At 45.6% G+C, this 23,707-nt stretch overlaps 1 protein-coding gene across 4 annotated transcripts in view; it reads left to right on the top strand.

Moving 5' to 3' along the window:
• The first annotated feature begins 1,533 nt into the window (after positions 1 to 1,533).
• TNC (tenascin C) overlaps positions 1,534 to 23,707 on the top strand; it is a 134,655-nt gene continuing 112,481 nt past the window's right edge. For all 4 annotated transcript variants that reach the window (XM_015425572.1, XM_015425571.1, XM_015425570.1 and 1 more), the window contains exon 1: positions 1,534 to 1,871. The gene's annotated coding sequence lies outside the window, so the exon portion shown is untranslated. The remainder of the gene's footprint in view (positions 1,872 to 23,707) is intronic.

The raw sequence follows: 23,707 nt of genomic DNA, 5'->3' as shown, positions 1-23,707 counted from the left end.
GGAGCACACACTACCAGAGGAGATGGAACAGTGGCAGCTGTCCAAGCTCATATGTTCACCTGGCCAAACCTACTTTAGAAAGTGCTTGAAGTTTGTTTAAAGTCCAGTTAAAGGCAAGGAATCCCCATTCACCCAGCTGGTTATCTGGATACAGCTAGAGAGGAGAGGATTTCCTCTGTTCTCATCTGGTCATGCTGGTTAATTCTGCTTCGCATTCCACTTACCTGAATCCAGTTGTGCTAGGAGAAATGCCAAAACTGAGGCATGCTCAACCCCCCCTCCCATTTTCAATTCCTGAAATTCTTATGTAATGTTTCCTCTCTGTTGCTTATGCCCATAACCACATAGCTATTTTCTTGCAGAATTTTATCAGTCCTGATGCCATCATTTGCACAATTATATCCAGATGCTTTTTTGTGGTGTTTTACTGATGGATGCATTGGTATAACACCGCACACAAAAAGAGATCTGATTCCACAACACATTTTTATTGTGCTTTCTATCACAATCCTTTCTGGTGCCTTGTCTTTACCATTGCACAGGAGCACACTTTGGCATTTCACTGATGCGCTCAGCCAAATGTGATACAAAAAGAATCCTGCCGCATTTATACACACAATTACGTAGTGGGTTTATCAAGGCACATGTGTGCAGCCCATCATTGGAAGGAGGGCGATTCAGATTATGAAAGTGGAAGCAGCAGGAAACTTCAGAAATTCTCCCAGTTAGCCTGGAATTGAGAAGAAATGAAATACAGGGTAGTGCAAACCCACAGGACAACAAAGGAAAGGAACCCGGGAAACCTGATCCTCAATGTGTGTGTGCTTGTGAGCAAAAGAGAGGAGGGGGTGTTTTTTTGTTCCCTGCCCTTACAAGAGCAAACAGGCTATCTTCTTCCCGCACGCATGGCTCCCAGACACATAATCCCTTTTTATCAGATCTTTGGAAGAAAGAGGAGCTCTCTCTCGCTCGCTCGCTCTCTGCGTCCAGCCCTCGCCGTTTATCTCGTCTTCTCCAGAGTTCTGGCCTTCATCTCCCGCTCCCCTCCTCCAGGAGAAGCGAAGGCCAGGGCAAGGAACGTTTCCCTGACATCCCCTTCCTTGAGATACGCTGACAGCCCCGCTAAGCACAGCCACTGTCTTTTCATTCGTGCTGGGAAACCAATTCACGTCGAGGCTGCTGGAGAGACGTGACACAGTCGAAGGCAGCAAGACGGGACAGCGGGGGTTCTTGACAGCCTTCTTCGGAAAAAATATGTTGGTTTTTTAAAAAAATGTAATGTAATATGAATTCGTCGCGCCCCCCCCCCCTTCCCCGGAATACCACACTGGTCTCAGGAAAATATTCTCCCTTTCTGAGTCATTTGCTGCCTTGAGCTGACTTTCCTCACCCCCCCCCCCCCTTTAGTGGGGAGTGGAAGGGGGGGCTATTTCCTCCCCGAGCCATAAATTACATGCAAATGCCTTTTGTGCCTCTGCCGCCTATATATATGTGCGTGTGAGCGCGTGTGCCTTTCACCAGCGCGCCCGGGATCCGGAGAGAGGCTGCGCCTTTGATTTGCCAACTGCGAGCGCTCCCGAGCCCCCTTTTGCCCGCAGGCATCCTATTACAGGAGACCGCGCTCCCGAGCCAGGCGCAGCTATATAAACCCGGAGAAGCGGCTGGCTTTGACCGCCCTTTGCCTTACCGTCCGGCTTCTCTCGCCCCTTCCCCCGCCTTGACGCCCACCTCCACCGTAGCCGAGGCAACTTTTCCCGAGTTTCTTGCAGGACAGAGAGAGAGAGAGGCGAGGCGCGCAGGCTTTGGAGCATCCCCGCTCATCTCATGGAGACCTGGCCAAGCAGGACCTAATTTATAGCACAGGCAAGGAGGTAAGGCACGGAGAAAGAGATACCCCCCCCCCTTCTCCCCCAGAAAGATGATGCTTTGGAGGACAGGTTCCCATTTCGAAAAGTTTTCTTTTCTTCGGGAGATGTTGCCGAGGTTTGGGATGTGCTTTTGAAGTTGTGTTTCTTTGCACTGTCAGACCGGATCGAATCCGGGTTTCCATGGTGCCGCTGGGGACGCATGAATGAGCCAATGAATGAATGGATGGATGGATGGCAGGCTGAAAGCTATCCTCAGAGATGCGTAGGGACAGAAATGACGGTGGCAAAGGAAAGGCACAGGGACAATGGCATTGTGGGGGTCCGATCCAGGGTCCCAAAGTCAGATCTATTTTTGGAGACCTCAAGGAATTGAAAAATCGATGGGAACTTGGTCTCAGGACAACCCTGGTGCCTGTAAAAAAGCAGTTCCTCCTCCTCTTCTGGTTAGAGTGGATTCTCTCTCTCTCTCTCTCTCTCTCTCTCTCTCTCTCTCTCTCTCTTTTTCCCTCCTCCAAAAGTGCGGTTATGTGTGCATGTGGCGTCCAGGGCAAAAGATGAGAAGTGGAGGTTTGGCACAGATCTTTTCATGTCTAGGACTGGAAGCAGGAAAATCTCTGAGGGTGGAATGAAAAGCATTTCTTTCTATAGTTAAAAGGAGTGAGCTCCTTTTTCCACATTTGGTCGCGTTCCTTGCTTATTCAGCTCCTCTACAACTTTTGTACTTCTTGACTGGCTGAATAGAACATCTGTGCTGGTTTGGATCCGAGGGACTGAATAATAATAACAACAATGAAAGAATAAGGGGGTTTTGTAGCATTTGGCTTAGTTAACTAGCTGGATCTGACTTCTCAATGTGCAGACTCTTTCCTGCGTTTGGCGGTCTTTGGGATTTATGATATGGAACATTTGTCTTGCTCTCTTTTAAGGCACATGCTAAGCCTTGCCTTGCCCAGTACAAATCTGAGACTCAGCACTCAATCCTGTGCGTGTTGACTGAGAAGTAGCCATCACTGAATGGAGTATTGCTTGCTCCTAAGGCAAAGTGCTTAGGTTCACAGGCTTAGTTAAAAGCCATCACATACCACTTAAAAAACACAGGTGCAATCCAGCTAAGAGATGCTGAATTCTGCCTAAAGCTACACTGAAAGCAGATTTTAAGGTTCTGGGGTGGGGACAGCCAGTCTGGTGTAGTGGTTGGTGTGTCGGACTTGCAGTGGGAAGGTGGTGGGGAAAAGCGCTATCAAGTCACAGCTGACTTATGGGGTTTTCAAGACAAGAGGTTTTCAGAGGTGGTTTGCCATTACCTGCCTCTGCATAGCAACCCTTGAATTCCTTGGTGGTCTCCCATCCCAATACCGACCAGGGCCAGCCCTGTTTAGCTTCCGAGATCTGACGAGATCAGGCTAGCCTGGGCTATCCAAGTCAGGGTGGAGTGGAAAGACCCAGGTACAAATCCTCACTCAGGCATGGAGTTTGTCAGAGGGACAGCCAAAGATTACGCTTCTCAGCCTGACCTACCTCACAGGTTGTGGTGATGATCATCATTTACACCACCTCGAGTTCCTTGGAGAAAGGGCGGAATAAAAACGTATGAGGTTCCAGCTCCAGAAAAATGTGCAAGGGGTTTCAACAGGATTTTTTTGGGTATGTTTTAATAAATGAATTGGGAAGAACATTGGACATCCCATATGCAAACATAGCTAAGCACTTCAATGGGGAAAATGTGTAGCCTGATCCTGTGCAGATTTACTTGGAAGGAAGCCCCACTCCTTTGCTCAATGGGATGGACTCCCAAGTAACTGCACATAGGGTGATAATCTTTACTTGAGAGTAAGACCTATTGAAGCTTGAAAATAATTGTCTGTAGGGTACTGGGACTTCCAAACACTCGCATTGTCTGGATTGTGCCCCACACTTCAATATTCAGGCTATATTTGTTTCTTGGGAAACTGCCCCCCCCCATATGGAAATCTAAACAAAACCCACCGGGGGTAATACATTAACAGTCCGACCCTATACAGAGTTACTTTGATATAAGACTGTTAGAATCAGTAGGCTTAGACTGGCATAACTCTGCAAAGGATCGCAGCATAAATGGCACATAAGAGTGGATCAGTTATAACTTTAGTTGCTGTAGATTTTCCAGGTTGTATGGCTGTGGTCTTGGCATTGTAGAACCTGACATTTCACCAGTAACTGTGACTGGCATCCTCAGAGGTATAACAAAGAAAGATGGAGTACTCTCTGTGTCAAGGTGACAGAGAGTACTCCGTTTTTCTGTGTTATACCTCTGAGGATGCCAGTCACAGTTACTGGCGAAATGTCAGGTTCTACAATGTCAAGACCACGGCCACACAACCTGGAAAATCTACAGCAACTAATGAACTCCGGCCATGAAAGCCTTCGACAGGTATAACTTTCTTTATACCTGCACACTTTTCCTACTTTATCTCACTGTGCTGTGGGGAAAAAAAGGCCGCAGGGAATTAGTGCAACTCCTCCACTGGGTTGAGGCCAGCAATTATTTATTTATGCCATGTGCTTGGATTCCTCATGAGTGTTGAAAAGAAAAGGAACAGGATTCTAAGCAGGTCAATTTTTGCTGGCAGAAAATGTCATCTGGGTTTGTTGCACTGTAGTCAGAGAATCCCCAGAAGGTCTGCAATAGTTCATTTACAGTCTAATGACTGTGAAGATAAAGGTGGGTGGTGGTGGTGGGATTTAAAGAACCAGGAGTATAATCAGAAGAGCACTGATTCCCTCCCACATTACTGGGGCAAGTGGGAAGAGGCATAGAATTAACAGCACCTCTTCCAATTGGGGATCCCACCTAGGGTTGCCTGCTCCAAGTTGGGAAATACCTGGAAAATTTGGGAAATACCTGGAAAGTTTGAGGAGGTTTGGGGAGGGGAAGGACTTAAATGGGGTATAATGGAACTTAAATTGGACTTAAATGGGGTATGATGCCATACAGTCCACTTTCCAAAACAGCCATTTTCTCCAGGTGAATTTGTATCTATTACCTGATCAGTTGTAATAGTGGGAGATCTCCAGCCATTACCTGGAGGTTGGCAGCACTAATCCCACTGCTCGCACCAAAAGCAAGCTTAGATGGAAAAAAAATGTTGGAAGTGATTGTCCTGGATGGTATCCCATGATGTGAAAATGGTGGGGATTGGTTTGTGTATTTAAGCAGAATTAAGTACTAAAGCTTTGGTTGCATTAAAATGAAATGGGAAAACACTGGCACCTTAGGGGCTAGTGACATTCTTTCCACCATGAGATTTTATGAGCCAGAGCATACTTCATTAGATGCAATGGCACACAACAGCTCATCTAGAATAAATCTGATAGTCTTTAAGATGTAACCAGATTTCTGTTCCATTTAGCCGTGGCAGACTCACACAGCTACCCCTCTGGATTTATTACTTTTCTGGACTTCAGCCTGTTGGTGTGTTGGCAAGGAGGAGGATGTATGTTGGCAACATCTCTATAAAAAGAATAGCATGTCAGAGGAAAGACTAGAGGGAGTTCCTGGTGTGCTGTTTTTCTTAGTGCAGGGAATATTTTTTCCCCATAGGGTAGCATTCACCTATGCGATTTCTCCCACTATCACCTGTAGCCTGAAGTGGTACAGTCCAGCAATAGCTATACCAATTGGTTTGAGCCAAATATTCAAACTGATGTTGAAGCTCTGCAAACGTAGCACAGAGGTGGAGATGAGTGGGATTTAAGATTTTTGCTCCCATGTAGGTTGGCTGGAATGTTGGATTATGTGTTCCCATAAATCAGGAGGCTCTGTTTGGGGGTAGGTGGGGAAAGAAAGTGGGGGATAGAATTAAAAGGGAAAATGGAATATACTGGTGTACTTATGGGGAGCTTCACTGTTTGAAATGCTTCCCTGTTCAGCAGTGGGCATTTGTTTAAGGAGCGTGGTGGGCGAGAGGCTTCTTTGAGCTAAAGGGCAAAATATCTGTGGATTTGCCTGCCTTATCCTCAAGAACTAGACGGTTACCATATTAGGAGCTTGAAAAACATTTCCCCCTCTAGAAACATAAGAAAAGCCTTGCTGAATCAGACCATAGATCTTTCTAGTCTTGCATCCTGTTTCCCCCAATGGCTAACTAGTAGGGTTGACAATTCTAGTTTGGGAAATTCCTTGATATTTGGGGATGGAGCCTGCGATTTGGGGAGGGGAGTGACCGCAGCAGGGTAGAACAGACGGACAAAGGCTGCGGTCACACACACTAAATAATCCACCTTCAATGCACTTTTCCAACTGGATTTTGCCAGTTCAGACAGTAAAATCCAGTTGGAAAGTGCACTGAAAGTGGATTGAAAGCGGATTATTTAGTGTTTGAGATCACAGCTAATAGGAAATACTGTTTTATGCAGCAAGTGAGTAAAATTCAGAATCTGCTGCCAGAGGATGAAGTGATGGCAACAAGAGCAAACAGGTTTAAATGGGGACTAGACGGATTCATGCAGGATGCGTCCATCAGTGGCTACTAGCCATGGTGCCTGAAGGAGAACCTCCACATTCAGAGACATTAAAGCTCTAAATCCCAGTGCCAGGAGGCAACATCAGAGGAAGGTCTCAGCCTCCATGCCTTGTTGTTGGCCCTCCAGAGGAACTGGTTGGCAACTGTGTGAGACAGGATGCTGGACTAGATGAACCACTAGTCTGATCCAGCAGGGCTCTTCTTATGTTCTTAATGCCATACAGTCCATCCTCCAAAGCAGCCATTTTCTCCAGGGGAACGGACCTCTGTAATCAGGAGCTCAGTTGTCATTCTGGGAGATCTCCAGGCCCCACCTGGAGGTTGGCAACCTTACTAAGGTGCTGCCAGCGGGCCTACAAGCAGGGGCACAGAAGCCAGTGCCTCCCCCCTGATTCTCTCTGAACATGGAGAGACAGTTAATCTGTATACTACCTCTGAACACACAGCTATCTTGGCTAGAAGCCATTGATTACCTACATCCCATGAATGTATTTAATACATATTAAAGTCATCTAAATCAGTAAATTGCTAAATCTGTGTCAGTGAATTCCATAAATGAATTCTTCCGGAGGTGAAGGTCTCTATCTTTTCTATTTCATTGACTGACTCCAGGTTCTAACATTATTGGAGAGGAAGGAAAAGCTCCCTAGCTACTTTCTCTATACCGTGCATAATTTTATGGGTAGGTATCAAATTCAGGATATGGTCAATGAGACACTACTGAATTGGGAATCCAGTTAAAGTTGGAATGTCCAAAATCATCTAAAACTGAAGGGTTCCAGACGCACCTTAAGGGAAGGCCAAACGGCTTCTCCAACTATCGGAACATTTGGTTTTAGGATTCGGACAGATTGTAAAACATTCCACTATAAAAAGTGAGACCTGATTTTACTGTTGTGCTGTTTCCTTTAATCTTTAGCTTCCGCTCTGATGCAATGTTTTTTTTTTTATTTTTTAAAAACCCTACTATACATCCTCAGAACTATTGTAAAGTGCTAATTATCTGGAGATTTTCCAAGGAGACCCTGAGGTTACTGCAATTTGTTCATTTAAAAGCAGATGCCAATTTTCTGCTGTCCAAAGAGGTTCTCAGAGAGTCTCCTAGCAATTTGACTCTAGTTAGACCTTTCAAACAACCTAAAACATAAAGTCAAGCAACCTGAAAGACAGGGATGATCTAACCAGCAGAAGAGCAGCATTTAGATGGAGCAAAGAGCCTCCAGCAGAACCGAGCAGAACCAAAAACATTTGGTGAGCCAAGGCCTTTCCAAAGGCCTTCAGTGTTACAAGGCCTTTTTGACCCACTTGTAAGAGATCAAATGCAAGTCCTTTTGATGACCCTGTGAGAGGTAGGGTTGCCAACCTCCAGGTGGTGGCTGGAGATCTCCTGGAATTACAACCCATCTCCAGGTGACAGAGATCAACTCCCCTGGAGAAAATGGGCTCTATGGCATTACACCCCGCTGAAGTCCCTCCCCTCCCCTAACCCTGGGAGAACTCCAGCCCACACCTGGAAGATGAACAACTCTAGCTCTTGTAAAGAGTGCCAATGCCTTCTGAACTCACTGTCAAAGACCCACACATTAGGACATTTGTGAATGTATGCTGTGATTTTCACAAAATATTTGCATGAGCACACACACAAGGACCTGCCTTTGTGTCTGCTCTTTCCTTACCAGTTCTTCCACCTCCAAGCCGTAAACATTTTCTTTTCTAAGTGGAGAGGGAGTAAGTAGCGTGTGTGGGGGGGTGTCTTTAAGCAGAAGATAGGCTCCTGGGCTCAAGGCGTTTGTGAAGTTGTCAGGAACTCCAGTTTTTGTGACCCACCGCCCACCACCCAAGCCCAATTAGAAACCAGAGGACTCCAATGCCAGTCAGCCTTGGAAATCTAATAAGTGTGAGTTCTAAGCTTGTCCCAACAGCAGCCAAGCCCCAGTGTGATGAAAAATGCCAACAACTGCACAGACAGTCAACGTCTTGCTCATTTAAAATGGTCAAGCAGTCATCAATGCAATTGTACAGAGTGCTCAACTGCATCCAGGCTAACTTTGAGTTGTGGTCGTGTTCTTTGGGAGGCTTGGAGGGAAGGTGGGCCGTCTCCTGATTGAGAAAGTTCTGGGAGGAGGAGAGGCCACTGACAACTGGTCCCAGTCAGGCCAATGGAAAAGGCTTTGCTCACCTCTTCCTCTTGGCACCTATTAAAAAAAAAAAACATCCTTCCATAGCCTTCAGAATCAAATGACTCTGCCTTCCAGAGTACATAGAGAATGGAGAGCATATCTACTTGAGCACAGGAACTTCCTGACTCCACAGTCCAGATACCTATCCTTGGGTATGTTCCTACCGCTGTATGTCTCACCCCAAACATAAATAGTTTGCTGTAGGGCTTTCGGCCTCTAGGTGGGGCTTAGAGATCTTCTGGAATTACCACTGATCTCCAGACTACAGAGATAAGTTCCTGTGGAGAAAACGGTTGCTTTGACAGGTGGACTCTATGGCGTCACATCCCGTCCCCAAACCCTAGCCTCCTCAAGTGCAACCCCAAATCTCCAGGAATTTCCCAACCTAGAGTTGGCAACTCTGGCTTGCTGTCTAGATCACTTTGGATCAGTTTTCTGCTGTTTCCCCTGAGGACTAGAAAGAGACTATATGCTATGGGAGTTTATAAGAAAAGAAGCCACCTTGAGCCATAAGAAAAGGGAGGATATGTTAATATGTTAATAAAGTCAATCTGGGCAGAGATAATCGGCTAAAGTGCCCGTTCCAAGGGACACAATATCCTATGACTGTGTATTTATTTATTTATCTATCTATTTATTTAATTAAATTTCTACCCCACCCTCCCCCGGAAGTGGGCTCAGGGCGGGTTACAACCATAAAAGCAACAGATACAAAAACACTGTCAACCCCATTTAAATCTAATACCAATTTAGATACTAAAACATTTAAAACATCATGGCAACCCAGATAATTTCATACACTCAAAGTGCACACTGTGCAAGTACCAGGGGGCAATAATTTGAACAGGTGGGCTGAATCGCCGTCAGGAACATAGGAATGTGGGGTTGCCAAGTCTGGGTTGGAAAACCTGGAGACTTTGGGGGTGAAGCCAGGAGAGGGTGGGGTTTGGGGAGGGGAGGGGCCTCAGCATGGTACATAGAGTCCACTTTTCAAAGCAGCCATTTTCTCCAGGGGAGCTGATCTCTGTCAGATGTAAAAGCCAGAGATCTCCAGGCCCCACCTGGAGGCTGGAAACCCTATAGGAATGCCATATAATGAAATAGAAAATGTTAAGCGGTGTAAAAACTTTGTGAAAAACTTAATAAAAAAAAGATTTAAAAAAAAAAAAAAAAAGATTGCACCGTAAATGTTCATTCAGTGGAACGGTTCGAGCAGGGGAGGCTGATATAATTGGACATCCGCCTCCTCAACCAAAGGCCTGGTGGAACAGCTCCATTTTGCAGGCCCTGCAAAATTGTAATAAATCCCGTGGGGCTCTGATCTCAAGTGGGAGTACGTTCCACTAGGCTGGGGCCGGAGCTGAAAAGGCTCTGGCCCTGGTCAACATTAGGTGGATGTAAGGGATTCTACAATATCATTCATTACTTTTCTCCTTGACATGGGAATAAAATGGAAAAGAACTGTGGCATTTATTATTGCGTTTATTTGTTTAGTACATTTGCATTCTGCTTTTCTCTCCAGTGGGGACCCAAAGCAGCGAAGAGTACACACAGAGGAAAAATACAAGAGAACAAACATGAAGGGGGGGGGGATTCTGATTACCAAGCAGATCTTGCCTTTCCACCCGCTGATCTTGTGCCCAGTTCCGCGCGCCAGCTCTCAGGCCAAGGGACGAAGGACAAGAGCCCTTCAGTTCGTGCCTCTGAGAATGCTCAGGCTGAAATGCCTGTGCACGGAGAGGAGAACAGCCTCAGTGAAATGTTACTCGGTTGCTGCTAACTAACGGGATCGTTCTAGGAAACCAGCTAGAATCTAACAAAGCAAGGAGGGGATAGTTATACTCAGGGGTCATTTCGTAGAAAAAGAGGTGCAGGAGCTCATTAGCATAACTTATGAGCATATTTGCATTATTTTCGTATGCCACACCCCCTGACATCACTGGAAGTGTGTCAGAAGGCAACGCCCACCGCTCAGGCGCCACTGGACTGTTCTGGATTGCTAGCTATTGGGGGGGGCGCACAGATCTGCCCTCACAGAGGAGGGAGAGCTTGTACCTGAAGGCAGGCCGGGGGGGGGGTCTCTGCAATTTACCTGGCTGCTTCTTGCTCCTCGTGGCCCAACTGAGGGCTGCTGGGAGCAGGGGGCGGGGCTTGTTGCATGTGCTCACCCTCTGGACTCTTTACTGCCGGAGCTCCGCTCCTGTGCGCTCCCGCAGGAAATGACCCCTGGTTATACTGATGACTGTATCCTCCTTTTTAAATCTTAAACGGTTTATATTAGATTTTTTTCATTGTTTTTTCTTTTTGTGCACCCCATATTGTGCAGTTGTGAAAAAGATCAGTTTAATTATTTTTTTTTTAAAAAAGTATTAGTGGAACACAACAATTTATTTATTTGTTTATTAGATTTATAGCCCACCCTCCCCGCCAAGGCAAGCTCAGAGCGGCTAACATGGCCACAGGCATTATAAGATAATAAAACAATGTAATGATTTAACAATTTAAAATCAAAGAAACCATTTGAAATACAACTCACATAAGACAGCGGAACTGTCGTAAACATCCACCATAGGGGAAAACAGCCGCTGGTGTCAGGCTTCTTAGGGCTTGAGTTCTTTCCTATGGGCAGAGATGTAAGCCGGCGACCAAGAGTGCATGGTAGGGCATAGTATTCAGTTAGATGGTAAATCATGTAGGTCACAATCACACGCACAATGAGCCACGCCATAGGGGTGAATGCTGGGCGGATTTAAAGGGCGTGATCAGACACGAACATCTGGGAAGCACCCCGCACCCGTCAGCAACCCGTTTTGCTCCGCCGCAGAAGCAGAGTAAAAATACACCAGGGAAAGTCCAGTAGCAAACGGGTTGCTACAGGCCACAGACAGACTTTCCCCTGTCTTGATTGCTCCAGCATGTTCTCATGGCATCAGGCCATCCCAACTCCGTGCCGTTGTTTCCCCACCACCACCACCTTCTCAGTATGCGCATCATTGCAAACTCCATAGGGAGTCCAGTGCTGAGATGCGATTCATCGATTCCCCATTTAAGCATATCAGGAACAAACGGCAAACCCCCCCCCCCGACTCACCCATGGTCAGTGTTCCCTATATGCTGAGTTAGTGTGAGCTAGCTCACAGTTTTTTAGCCTCCAGCTCACACATTTTCATCTTAGCTCAGGGAGGATGGCTCCAGAGCAGACTAATTTATGCAGGAGCCAAATCACTTGCTCACAACTTGAATGCCAGTAGCTCACAAAGTAGAATTTTTGCTCACAAGACTCCATAGCTTAGAGGGAACATTGCCCGTGGTTGTGTCTGATCACGCGGTGGCGGGCTGCCCCTGCAGCTTCAAAGGACTGTGTGGTCATGCAACTTCCCCCCCCCCGTTATCTCGCGCATGTGACTGCCACCTTAGTGTGGCATCTTGAACACTTGTTGAAGAACTCCATCTTACAGGCCATGTGGAATTTTAATAAGTCCCACAGAGCTCTGATATCCTCAGGGAGCTTGTTCCACCAAAGCAGAGCTGCCACTGAAAAGGCTCTAGCCCTGGTTATGGCCAGCCTGGCATCTTTCATGCTGGGGAGAACAAGAAAGTTCTGTGAACCTGACTGCAGTACTCTCTGGGGAACATATGGGGAAAGGCGGTCCCTCTGGTATGCAGGCCCCTGGCCATATAGGGCTTTATAGGTAAGAACCAGCACCTTGAAGTGAACCCTGTATGCTATAGGTAGCCAGTGCAGTGCTTTCAGCGCAGGCTGAATGTGCCTCTAGGAGGGGGACTCAATAACAGCCCGGCTGCTGCATTCTGCATTAGCTGTAGCTTCCAGATTTGGGACAAGGGCAGCCCCATGTAATGAGCATTACAGTAGTCAAGGTGACCATTGCATGGATCACTGTTGTCAAGTCATTGCATTCAAGGAAGGAAACCAACCGCCTAATCAACCAAAGATGGTAAAAGGCAGACTTGGCAGTGGCTGCTACCTGGACCTCCATGGTTAAGGAGGCATCCAAGAGCACTCCCAGACTCCTAACCTCCGATGCTGGCACCAGTGGCACCCATCGAAGGTCAATCCCTAACCCTGGACCACTGCGGCTCAGGAGCAGGACCTCCGTCTGTGTCAGATTAAATTTCGGTCGGCTCAGCCTCAGCCACTCAGCTACGGCTTGTAGCACCAGGTCCAGATCTTCCAGTTTTGAGTCAGACTTGGCAGCCCAACAGCAGATATTGGTGACATCCCAGCCTATGCCGCCTGGCAATCTGGGTAAGGGGGCGCATATAGATGTTGAATAACATCAGAGAGAGTGCAGCCCCTTGAGGCACTCTGCAATCTAGTGGGTGCCTTTGGGATGTCTGCTCCCCTAGCGCCACCCTCTGTCCCCAACCTTGTAGGAAAGAGGACAAGCACTGTAAGGTGGACCCCTGAATCCCAGCATCAGCGAGGGGGTGGATCAGTAACTGGTGGTCGACTGTGTTGAACACTGCCAACAGGTCTATCAACAACAGTACCACTATTCCACCTCAATCCAGATGCCTCCTGAGGTCATCCGTGAGGGCAACCAGTGCCGCCTCTGTCCCATGGCATGGGCAAAAGCCAGACTGGATTGGGTCTAGGGCAGCATTCACTAAGCAAGAAAACTTACAAATGACACAAAGAAAGCAAGTCTGCAGAGATGAGCAGATTCCCCTGGCTCATTCCAGAAGTTTTGCTGCATTTTGCTCTTCCTTAATTCTAGTTTAACGAGGAGAATTTCTAAAATTAATCCCACAATTGGCCACAGGTGACTGTTCCTCAAGATCATCTGCATCTGTCCACCCTTTTGTTACTAACACACATACGGCGCTCTGATAACACACTGCAAAACAAGCAATTTTGCCCACATGTGTGATTGTTTTGGGGGTTTTTTGCAGCAAGCTTAATGCAGTGTGTCAATTCATGGATAATGGAGAGGAGGGGGGAAAGACCAAGATAGTATGAAGAAACCAAAAGCTGTGGCCAATGGACCATGCACAACATCTCTGTACAAAAATTGGAAAGGAAAAGGGAGCCGATGAAAAATTCCTAGTGTATCTGTATTGCTCTTGAAACAGGATCAGGAAATTTGTAACTCCAGCATCCAAGGAAAAATTTGGATAAGGAAAATGGCAGAAATCGCCAGTTGTCTGTTTGCCAGCAAGCTCTGGAAAGTGATGTGCATCTTACTCCACGTGCAACGGTGCTCTCAGTCTGGCTGCTGCTTTCTCTGCTCAGATGCGTTCCTAGTCAGTGGCATACGTGTCCCACATGTGGGAAAAGTTAAAAACCAGGCACACGTCCAGCAAATCCCAAAATCCCCCCCATCCCAAGTGAGATGTAAATAATCAGCAGAATGGGCCGTTGCTCCACCTGACAAGGGGGTGTCTGTCTGGCTAGCAGGATGTGTGGGGAGGATGCAGGAGGAGGACAGCTTAACGGTTGTTTTGCTAGGTTGTAAAAGAAGACTTGACGTGTTCTGAGCTGTATTGCCTGGGGAAACTCGATCCATGTACACCTACCGGTTAACACATAACGTTTCATTATGGGGAAACTCAATCTTCCTTTCCTGAGTGAGTTTCTCATTTAATTAGAAAATGTCAGGGAGCTTTCTGAACTTCCAGCCAAGAGAGCCTTGAGTGGCTATAGATGCACACAAGATTTTGAATGGGTGACTGCAGTGGACCGGCATCTGAAACACAGGCATCATATTCAGAACCCTTCTCAAAGGCCTGGGACTGGTTATTTGGTGTACAAGTGGTGGCAAATACTGAGTTGTTACTGAGTGATGGGTGAAATGGCCCTGTCGACTACAATATTCTTGGGAACAAGGGAGCATGGCATTACCACTTTTGGTGCCTTATCAGGCATCACCACGACGCTTGAGCAGCCACAGGGATCGATGTGCTATGTGTGTCTGTTTGGAAGAGAATGAATCTCTGAATCAGAATCCCGACCTCCTAGAGAATAAAAGCAAAGGGGGATAATGTCAAATAGCATTTCTCCATTCATCAGCTCCGTGGCACATAGATAGCACACCTGGTGCCCCCTCCTCCAAGTAGAAGGTGGTAGGAAAGGACCAGGGGTGCTCAGCTGCTAAATTACAAGTGGTCCCACATCAAGTGTCACTAGCCATTCAGCAGCCAAGTGGACACTGCAATAGAAGCCCTGGCGATTCTGCCGCCTCCCCCTATTAAGCATGCACGGTTGCATCAAAAAGGCATTTCTCAGGGATTCCAGTCCTCACCATGCTCAGACACAGGACCTATTCTGTCTGAATTCTGGTGACTTGTTTTATGTATTTGCAACATCTATGTCCCGCCTTTCTGCTTGATCGAGGCCACAAAGGCATAATAAAAGCATAATTAAAATAGCATCAAAAAGACATCATAAAACCAATTAAAATGGAGCTAAAATATATAAATAAAATAGAGGGCAGCAAATTAAAACATGAGGCAGGAAGGGGGGGTCACTGAGGGAGAGACAGATGAAACAAAAAATGTCTTCACCCACTGGCAGAAGGGGACAGATGACTATCCTTGGGGAGCGAGTTCCATAATTTTGGTGCCACAACTTTGAAGGCCCTGTCTCAAATTGCCATTCTAGTTGCAAACCTGTTTAGGGCTTTAAAGTTCAACATCAGCACCTTGAATTGGTCCTGGAAACAAACTGGGAGCCAGTGATGATGGACCAAGACTGGGTTGATATGGTCCCAATTACCCATGCCAGTTAACATTTTCAGGAGACCTAAACATGCATATTGAATGTGCATAGAGATGTGGGGAATTGCAGGAACAAGACCTACAAATGTTCCAAGAATGGGCATACATCAGTCTGTGCATAAATATTTGTACATAGGTTTGTTTATGCGGTCACATTTCGCAGGGTACCTGAATCAGTATTTCTGTACATATGTATGCATAGTTTGTATACATTTTAGGGACCACAGACAGTCTAGTAAAGTGCTGGAGCTGGAGCCCTGTGTCGTGACACTTTACTACCGTGGTCCCACTCCCCTGCCCAGAACTAGGGTTGCCAGGTCCCCCCCCCCTGGTGAGAGATTGGGGGGGGGGCAAGGGGTTGCCAGATCCAGGTTGGGAAACTCCTGGAGATTTGGGAATGGAATCTGGGGAGGACAGGAACCTCAGTGGGGTACAATGCCACAGAGTCCACCCTCCAAAACATGCTTGTTCTCTAGGAGAACTTATCTCTGTAGTCTGGAGATGACCTGTAACTGCGGGGGATTCTCCAGGTCCCACTTGCAGGCTGGCCTCCTTACCAGCACACATGGCACCTGGTATTTTTGGCCACTGTGTGATAGAGTGTTGGGCTGGATGGTGTTAGCCGAATTGCTCCAAAAAGGAAACAATTGGTACAGTTTTTAACTTCGGGAACAACCGTCTTTGTTTACGGAGGATGGCACTGATTCTGAGGTCCCCAATAAGAGACTGAGGCAGACTTCTTAATAATAATAATTGTTTACTAGCACACTTCACACAGTAAGCACACAACAACCACAACACACAAGAACTAGGAAATACAGAGAGAATAATTAAGCACAGTTGCAATTTGCAGGTAACGTTGGTTGATGCTTTGGGGTATAATTACCTGGCTGCTTCTGCGTGGCTCCAAACTTCAAGCGAAGGGGTAAGGATGGGGAGAAAATGGAAAAGAATAGCGAATGGACTCAGACCAGCTAAGACCACGTGCTAAGAAGTTCTAGCTGTGCACTGCTTAGAACAAAGAGAGGGATGGGAAGGATTTGGGATAGAAAGCTGGATTGAAGGGTAAAGCAGGTTAAATAGAGGACGTAGTTTGAGAGCGCTGGGGGGTTTCAGGTAGAATGCTCAAGAGAGCGAACTGGAGGTGCGTTCCTGATTATATCAAACAGGGTCAGGGGAGGAGCTGGGGCCAGGAGACCTCCCCTGTGACGAGGTGTTCTGTCATAGCCAAGAGGTCTGGGATTGGCTATTGTAATTCTCTGGGAGGGCTTGGAAACTGGAGGGCAATTTGAGATCTAGTGACTAACTCAATCAAGACACCTGGGCTAGGGGTATTCGCATGTAGATGTATGACTCATCGCCATGAGGCCAGGTTGAATAGAGAGTCTTTGTGAGGACGTGCTGTCCGTTGGTGCGAGGGGGAGGGGGGTTTCAGGTATGTGACCAGGTGGCTGGTTTGAAATGGAGTCTGCTGCTTTTGTGTGACCATGTGCTTGGAACAAAATGGAGTCTGCTGCTTGCTGTGGCCGTGTGCTTAGAACAACATTGCGTTTGCCGGACATGGGAACACCTCAGGAATAGCAACCATAAGAGGAAACAGTGTCTCTGGTATGTATCCTATTGGGAGCTCACAGCATGTCAGTTTCTGGCACAGTCTGTCATTGGCACACTTCATCAGGTACAGCGATGGCACACTTCATCAGGTACAGTAACTCAGTTCATAAAAACACCATGGCAGGCGTGCAGGCTTACAATGGGCCATTGGCCTGACCCAACATTGGTTTCATAAGGCCCAACCATAGACCATCTGAAAAAAGAGTGTCTTAAGGGGATCTCACACCAAAACAAACAAACGAATGATGTGGGCCCAGTCTATGAAGATGTGAGGACTGGGAAGAGGTGAGATCTGGCATTGCTGGCAAGCTTATTAGTAGAGAAACAGGACTGTCCCAGGGAAGGAGATGGGTATGTGGAATAAACTCTTTCACAGCATATGGATGTGAGTAGTCTATGTTACAACCTGACAAAGAGAGTTGTGTTTCTCGAAAGCTTATGCTACAATAAAGTTTGTTAGTCTTAAAGGTGCTACTGGGCTTTTTACTATGGTACAACCTGAGATCCTGGTGGAAAAGGAGGCTGTACATTTTTAAAGAATTCTACCTGCATAGCTGATTTTCTCTGAAGATCTTTTCTTTTTCCTCTCATACTGTGTTTCCCAACATGATTTTTCAAGAAAAGTGTTCTAGTCTGGGTATTTGGTACATTGCAAGAGTCTCCCCATCACTGGTTTGTTTTTGTTTTTTTATCATATCTTTCCTTCAAGGTGTTTGGAGCAGCATATCTATTTCTCCCCTCCTCCATTATAGCCTCACAACAACAATCCTGTGAAGCAGATTAAGCAGAGAGACAGAGAGGACATGATGGTCCTCCGGTCACCTGATGTGCTTCAATTGGATGTTGTAAACATTAAATCATTCTCTCACTAAAGGATAAATTAATCCAAATTTCACTTTTATTTCTGGCTAAGTATTTCCCTCCTTTATCTCAAAGAAATGGACAGCCGAGGAGCTGAAATCCCATCAACTTTTGTTACTGGAGAAGGCACATTCCTGATTTCACAGCATCTGACAGAACTAGGCCAAGCGACCATCTAGCTAGGGAGGGAGGGAGAGACTTCTAGGAACCACTTTTGTGATCTCATGAGTGCTGGAAACAAAGATTGTTTTTGCTCCTGTAAATTTAAATATGCTAGTACCAAGGACAGAGGAATTCCGTCTGGAAAAGGAATACTAGCAAAGTAACCCACAGGTTTTTGTGTGTGTGTGTGTTTTCCCAAAAAAGCAAGTGAAATTTCCTCAAGGAGCCAGGTTGCCATAGAAGGGAACCATTTAATGACGCTCAGAGTTGCTTTTTGTCCTTGTTTGGGTATTCAGGGAAGGCCACCCTCAAAATCTCTCTTGCAGAGGTGGATTAAACATATAACTAAGAGGAAGTTCAACTGGAGAGCCAGTTTGGTGTGGTGGTTAAATGTGGCAGACTCTAATCTGGAGAACTGGGTATGATTCCCCATTCCTCCACATGCAGCTACTGGTGTGACCTTGGGTAAGTCACAAGTTCTCTGAGAGCTGTTCTCTCAAGAGCAGTTCTCTCAGAGCTCTCTCAGCCCCACCTACCTCACAGGGTGTCTGTTGTGGGGAGGGGGAGGGAAAGGAGTTTGTAAGCCGCTCTGAGGCTCCTTCGGGTAGTGAAGGGAGGGGTATAAATCCAATCTCTTCTCTTCTTCAAAAGCCCTTGACAGCTGAAACTCGAAAATCCCACTCTATGGCTGGTGCAGAGGCTTTACATTGGCAAGGACTTTTAGTTCAATGCACAAGTGTGTTAATTGTGCATTCTGGAGCTGCAGCTAAGCCCAGCATAAGAATTAAGCTAAGTGACCCAACTCTGGAGGGAAGTTCAAAATCAGTGAGAGAGGAATGCTTCTGGCAGGGCATGGGATCAACCTGTGAAGCGGGTGGGCAAGGCTTGCGACGGGTGTGGCAATGCAGGTCTGCAGGCAGGGGGGTGCCTTTTTAATGCTGTCTTGTTAAAATGTAAACCAGAATGGAAGGGGTAACGGTCCTAATAGCTCAGACGAGACCAATCTTGCCCTGACCTGGAAGGCACAGGCTAGCCCAATCTCATCTGATCTCAGGAACTAAGCAGGGTCAGCCCCAGTTAGTACTTGAATGGGGGCTCACGGAGGAAGTCCAGGGTTGCTACGCAGAAGCAGGCAATGGTAAACCACCCCTGTCCATCTCTTGTCTTGGAAACTCTATGGGGTTGCCATAAATCAGCTATGTCTTGACATCACTTTGCACAGAAAGAGCCCAGTCTTATCAGCTCTTGATCAGCTCTTGACAAGTCCTTGGTCAGTACTTGGAGGCAGGGTTGACCATGGTGACTCCTTGGATGGGAGACCACCGAGGAAGACTGGGGTTGTTATGCAGAGGAAGACAATGGCAAACCACTCCTGCTCACCTCTTGCCTCAAAACCCCCATGAGGTGGAACTTCATGGGGTTGCCAGGAATCGGCTGTGACTTGGCAGTGCTCTTTGCCATTTCTTTCTGAGGAACTTTCTGGTTTTCTTTTAAAAATGTATCCTCCACCTGCAGTCTGCTGTCGTCAATCCCTGAAGATTTTAGGCGCAAAAACTGAACTTGCCTTCCTTGCAAGGCCCATTTCATCTTGAGTTAAGCACTCCACATGCTCATATTGCACATTTTGTTTGCATCAAAATGAGCATTATCTCAAGTCAACTTGCAGCTGTTTAGTAGTGACCCATAACTGGTCTTGGTGCATGCTCAGATCATGTTGGGCTGATGGGAATGGTAGTTTCCTCAGTCTTTGGATTCAGTTCAGAAGACTATGAAAAGTACCGTTCCCATCAACCCTGGCAGGAAGTCATGCTGGGAGAAACTGGGAGAATATTTTACAGGAAAGGTAAGTCAGTCATGACTTGCCCTCTCTTTAAGTGGTTATCCTCTGGAGTAGGTTATCTTCTGACCATTAAAAAGGCTTGAGATTTGGGAAGAGGGTCAGGCAGCTGGGTAGGGCGGGCTCCTGAATTCTTAGAGAATTTTCATCAACTAATTCTAGAACTGGGACATACATAGTTTACCAAGGCTTCCAGTTCTTTTGTTTAATTCTGCCTATATATGCTATCAATGTACACTGGAAAACAAAACAGCAATCTTGATGTAACTATACTTATAATTGCATTAGAATTTTTCCTATGTATAATGTTTTATTGAACGCACACATGAACCTCTGCACATTGGTAAATACCACAAACACACACACACACACATACCTTGATAAAACAGTACACATAATGTCTTCAAGACTACTTTTTCCCACTGTTTCTTGGACGAAGAAGAAATTGGATTTATACAATGCCCTTCACCACCCGAAGGAGTTTCAGAGTGATGTACAATCTTCTTTCCCTTTCCCTCCCCACAAAAGACACCCTCGGAGGTAGGTGGGGCTGAGAAAGCTCTTTAAAGATCTGCTCAGGAGAGAACAGCTCTGAAATAACTTGTGACTGACCCAAAGTCACACCAGCAGCTGCCAGTGGAGGAGTGAGGAATCAAACCTGGTTCTCCCAGATTAGAGTCCACACTCCTAACCACTACACCAAACTGGCTCTTTGTATGCATGTGCTCACTGGTAATGTAGAGATGCACTGAAAGCTGTAACAAATTGCACAAGGATAGTGCTTGGATATTTAGAGTTTTGACTCAGTGACACAGGATACTGGGAGTTCTGTGAGCATAGCACCTAGCACTTTGGGGGTCTAATTCTGTAAGTTTCCTTCCTACACTCCTGTTGTACTGCTGTTAGGTCCACTATGCCAAACAAACATACAGGCCCTAGATCTCTACTGTTTCACCTCCGGAAGATTTGACAAGACAAAAAGTTGCTGTACAAGTTCAGATTCTTATGCATAACAATAATGATTTAATATATGTTCTTTTGTTTCAATAGCTGAACATCCGGAGACCGAAGTCCCAGCACGAGACAAACTTGCTCGAGATTTTAACTGTCCGTTTCGACCAAAGTCTTTGTCACATCTCCTATCAAAGATACAAAGTTCAATGACTAAGGGATAACAGTTCCAGAGCAACAATAACACCCTTTTCCAATAAAAATGTTATTTACATACAGTTTGTAGTAATTTCTTCTGTTCACAAAGTCCAACAATAAGAATATCAATTCTATAAATACAAAATATCATAACATCTATAATTATAAAAATTCAAACTATCAGAATATCAATAATACATTGGTGGCTATAACATAGCTAAATCAATCATTTGTTGTCAATAAAAAAGTTTTATAGTTCTTACCATGAGTGGCTATATATAGCTCTTAACTGATACTAAGTCTTTCCGGATAACAAATCTTAATCTTGTTCACACAGGTGGCTATTTAAATACACTCCATCATCACGTGGTTCTTTATTCAAGACAAATCCATAGCTGCATTAAGACCTGTGGGCTGTTCAGACCTCAACCTGAACGTCCACCAAGCTTCCCTTTGTAAAAGTATTTTTTTCAGATCCATACTGTTAAATGGTTTATTTTTCACTACTTCCAGTATTAAGCACCGGGCATCATAAATGTGGCAGGTGTGCTGCGTGTTCATTGATGATTGAGACAAATAGTTTGGATTTTCCTGAGTTAAATTTTAAAAAACCTATCACTCATTTTTCTTCATGTTACACAAAGTCTGTCGTGTATCTAATTATCTGTGCATGTCAGAAAAAATATGTCGGACAAACTTCTAGATCATTAAGAACTCGGATTTTAGAACATAAATCTAAAATTAAACATCAGCACCTTACAGCCCCGTTGGTCCAGCATTTTTCGGAAGTTAATCATAGCCCTAGTGATTTTAAGTGCTTAATACTGGAAGTAGTGAAAAATAAACCATTTAACAGTATGGATCTGAAAAAAATAAGATTAAGATTTGTTATGTAAGCTATGTTATAGCCACCAATGTATTATTGATATTCTGATAGTTTGAATTTTTATAATTATAGATGTTATGATATTTTGTATTTATAGAATTGATATTCTTATTGTTGGACTTTGTGAACAGAAGAAATGACTACAAACTGTATGTAAATAACATTTTTATTGAAAAAGGGTGTTATTGTTGCTCTGGAACTGTTATCCCTTAGTCATCAAACTTTGTATCTTTGATAGGAGATATGACAAAGACTTTGGTCGAAACGGACAGTTAAAATCTCGAGCAAGTTCGTCTCGTGCTGGGACTTCGGTCTCCGGATGTTCAGCTATTGAAACAAAAGAACATATATTAAATCATTATTGTTATGCATAAGAATCTGAACTTGTACAGCAACTTTTTGTCTTGTCAAATTCTCTAGAGCTGCTGGGTCCTTGTTGATTTTTCACCTCCGGAAGATGGCATGAGGGAAGTCTGCAAAGCCAAATCAGAATCATGCCTCTGCCATCACCTGATTTTTAGAGTGGAGAAAAATACTGGGATCTCCATTCATGGTTCATAAACCTGAGCCTTCACTGAAGAGCCAGTGTGCTGCAGTGATGACAGTGTTGCACTAGGATCCAGGTAACACAGGTTCAAATCTACCCTCTGCCATTAAAGTTTGCTAAGGCAACTTTGGGCCACTCTCAGTCTAATTTACAGGCTTATTGTGAGGATAAAATGGAGGAGGGGGAAACCATGTATGCTGCTCTCCCCTCCTTTAAGGAAGCGCAGAACAAAACAGAGAGAGAGAATTAAACAAGAGCGATGGGTGGCTTCAAATTTACCTCAGCAGGTTCTTGAGAGGCTAGAGAGCGGAGTGTCATGTATACTGCCTCAGCTTACTGGAGGAAGGGTGGGAAGGGGAGATAGGAATGAAGAAACAATAAGAGAATTAGTGGCGAAACATCAGCTTCTCCAGAGGATTATCTATGGTGGTGTGTTTTTGAAACGAAATGCTGCCAGTCCTGGAAGCGAAACAGCAGCCTTATGTTTAAGAATCACATTCGTTGCTCTGATTGATTCAGGGGGTGGGGGGCAGAAGGAGAATTACAAGGCCTGTAAATATAAGCTGAGCCTCTAAAGGACTTCGCATAATTCATTGCAAAGTCACTGGGGGGGGGGGAAAGGAGCTCCTGCCTGAGTGTAACTTGGCAAAAGAACTTTCCAAAAACAAGTTTAGAAAGCTGTAGATTTTTGCCAGCTGGGCATATTCTTGTCTAAAGGAGAGGAAGGGAAAGGGGCTGGTGGGAAATGAAGAGTTCACATAGACTTGAGGTATGAGGAGAGCTTCTCTGAAGCGGTAACACATTTCATTTGTAGTGGAAAGCAGATAGTTCAATGCATAGGCCATTGGCACATTCCATTGGCTTGCTGTCTCTTGCTTTTTGGGGGGTATGAACACAGATAGAACTGCCTTATACTGAATCAGACCATTGGTCCATGATTGTCTACACAGATTGGCAGCAGATGTCTGGAGTCTTAGACAGAGGTCTTTCACATCACATACTGCCTGTTCCTTTTCATTGGAGATGCCAGGGACTGAACCTGGGACTTTCTACATGCAAAGCAGAGATGCTCCCACTTAGCCACAGCTGTTCCCATTTCTCTTTTGGCAGGGTCAGAGTTTCTGTTTTTCCTGTCCTCATACTACAAGGATTGTGCTTCCTTTCCCCAAAAAAACAGACTTAGGCAAGGAAGTCTGTCGTGCACTTCTCACTTGTCAAGACCAGATAGTGGCAGTCTCAAAGCAAGAACTGGAAACTAGGATGAACTGTCCTTTCAGGATTATCTCACCATCTTTATAAACCAGGGGACCTCTTGGTCCCCCGGGAAATTTGTTAGCCGTCTGCTATCCTACACATTTCCCTA

The sequence above is a fragment of the Gekko japonicus genome, unplaced genomic scaffold (genome assembly GCF_001447785.1).
Source record: "Gekko japonicus isolate JY-2015 unplaced genomic scaffold, Gekko_japonicus_V1.1 scaffold807, whole genome shotgun sequence".
NCBI classification, from domain to species: Eukaryota; Metazoa; Chordata; class Lepidosauria; order Squamata; family Gekkonidae; genus Gekko; species Gekko japonicus.
Note: the sequence above shows the minus strand (reverse complement) of the source record. Positions and strands in the feature narration are given on the sequence as shown.